Below are 2,729 nucleotides of genomic sequence, written 5' to 3'. Positions count from 1 at the left end.
TAAACAGAAATAGTCTCAGAGACACAGAGGAAAAAGTGAGGGTTGCTAGTTGGGAGGGGGTGGGGATGAAGGAGAAGGATGAAACAATACAAATTGGTACCTACAATATGGCCTCAGGGATAGAAAAGACAGTCTGGGGAATATAATCAATAATGTTGCAAATATATTTTAGGGGACCAGATGGACTCATGTCTTGTTAGGGAGACCACTTCATAGTCAGTGTAGAGGTCTGACCACCACATTGTATTTCTGAAGCTGATGTTGAATAATAATGTATGTCAACTATAATTATATATACATATAGTCACAGGACATGGAGTAGAGAGCAGGAATGGAGTCAATGGAATTATAATAGATAAGCATGATATCGGGGGTGGGAGGGCAATAGATGGGGGAAGGGGGTTGTTTCTGTGTGAAGGGTGAAAAGGATAACTATTGCATTGTTCTGTACACCTGAAACTAACAATAAAAAATAATTACCTTTTTAAATAATATGCCAATATTATTACAAGAATAAGTAAAAAACATTTTGTTAGTTGTTTTGCATGCAAACTGTTTCCCAAGGAGAGGCTGTTATTTGGTAGGCTGGTCCAAAAGACAAAGATACAAAAATGAATTTTAAAAAACAGAAGTGAGTAAACCAATCAATCTGGATACAATATATCTTTTCTGTAAAAATTGGGGAAACTGAGTAGGTGACAGTTAACAGAGAGGTCAATCCGAGTATTCTTTTCTCGAGTGGACAATTATGGGTGTCAAAGAAAATCATTTTAGTTATTTATATTTTCCTCAGAAAATCATAGCTGTGGAACATAAACAATAGACTGTCTCCTTGTAATGTCCCTGTGTGTCCTTCCATCAGCCAGATCTTAGGCCAAATCTATATTATTTTCTTCCTGGAATGCTTCATGTGTTTTAGCAACAAACTTTTGTTGAATCCTTTCTTTTTATTGACAGTAAAGCCCAAAACAGGCAATTTCTCTATTTTAAAAAAACAACAACAGGAATTATGAATTTTATATTATAAATTAACTATGATGCTTAAATAAATAAAATCAGAAATGAAAAAAGCGATATTACAATTGATACCACATAAATACAAAGATCATAAGACTACTATGAACAATTATATGCAAACAAATTGGACAATGTAGAAAAATGGATAAATTCCTAGACACATACAACCTGCCAAGACTTAATCATAATTAAATAGAAAATGTGAACAGACTAATTATTAGTAAGGAAATTGAATCAGTAATCAAAACCTCCTAACAAACAAAGGTCCGGGACCAGACACCTTTACCGGTAAATTCTACCAAACAATCAAATAACTAATACCAATTTTATTCAAACTCTTCCAAAAAATAGAAGAGATGTGAACACTTCTAAACTCACTTTAGGAAGCCAGTATTACTCTGATACCAAAACCAGACAAGGATGCTACAAGAAAAGGAAGTTAAAGGTCAATATTCCTGGTGAACATAGATACAAAAATCCTCAAGAGAATATTAGCAAGCCAAATTCATTAAAAGGATACGATACATTAAAAGGATCATACACCNATATATACATATAGGCATGGGATGTGGAGTAGAGTGTGGGAATGGAGTCAATGGAATTGTAATAGATAAGCATGATATCGGGGGTTGGAGGGCAGTAGATGGGGGAAGGGGGTTGTCTCTGTGTGAAGGGTGAAAAGGATAACTATTGCATTGTTCTGTACACCTGAAACTAACAATAAAAAAAATTACCTTTCTAAATAATATGTCAATATTATTTACAAGAATAAGTCAAAAACATTTTGTTAGTTGTTTTGCATGCAAACTGTTTCCCAAGGAGAGGCTGTTATTTGGTAGGCTGATCCAAAAGACAAAGATACAAAAATGAATTTTAAAAAACAGAAGTGAGTGAACCAATCAATCTGGATACAATATGTCTCTTCTGTAAAAATTGGGGAAACTGAGTAGGTGACAGTTAACAGAGAGGTCAATCTGAGTATTCTTTTCTCGAGTGGACAATTATGGGTGTCAAAGAAAACCATTTTAGTTATTTATATTTTCCTCAGAAAATCATAGCTGTGGAACATAAACAATAGACTGTCTCCTTGTAATGTCCCTGTGTGTCCTTTCATCAGCCAGATCTTAGGCCAAATCTATATCATTTTCTTCCTGGAATGCTTCATATGTTTTAGCAACAAACTTTTGTTGAATCCTTTCTTTTTATTGACAGTAAAGCCCAAAACAGGCAATTTCTCTATTTAAAAAAACAACAGAAATTATGAATTTTATATTATAAATTAATTATGATGCTTAAATAAATAAAATCAGAAATGAAAAAAGCGATATTATAATTGATACCACAAAAAAACAAGGATCATAAGACTACTATGAACAATTATATGCAAACAAATTGGACAATGTAGAAAAATGGATAACTTCCTAGACACATACAACCTGCCAAGACTTAATCATAATTAAATAGAAAATGTGAACAGATTAATTATTAGTAAGGAAATTGAATCAGTAATCAAAAACCTCCTAACAAACAAAGGTCCGGGACCAGACACCTTTACCGGTAAATTCTACCAAACAATCAAATAACTAATACCAATTTTATTCAAACTCTTCCAAAAAATAGAAGAGACATGAACACTTCCAAACTCACTTTAGGAAGCCAGTATTACTCTGATACCAAAACCAGACAAGGATGCTACAAGAAAAGGAAGTTAA

The sequence above is a fragment of the Hipposideros armiger genome, unplaced genomic scaffold (genome assembly GCF_001890085.2).
Source record: "Hipposideros armiger isolate ML-2016 unplaced genomic scaffold, ASM189008v1 scaffold_922, whole genome shotgun sequence".
Taxonomy (NCBI): Eukaryota; Metazoa; Chordata; class Mammalia; order Chiroptera; family Hipposideridae; genus Hipposideros; species Hipposideros armiger.
The sequence above is the reverse complement of the archived record's forward strand: the minus strand, read 5'-3'. Positions refer to the sequence as shown.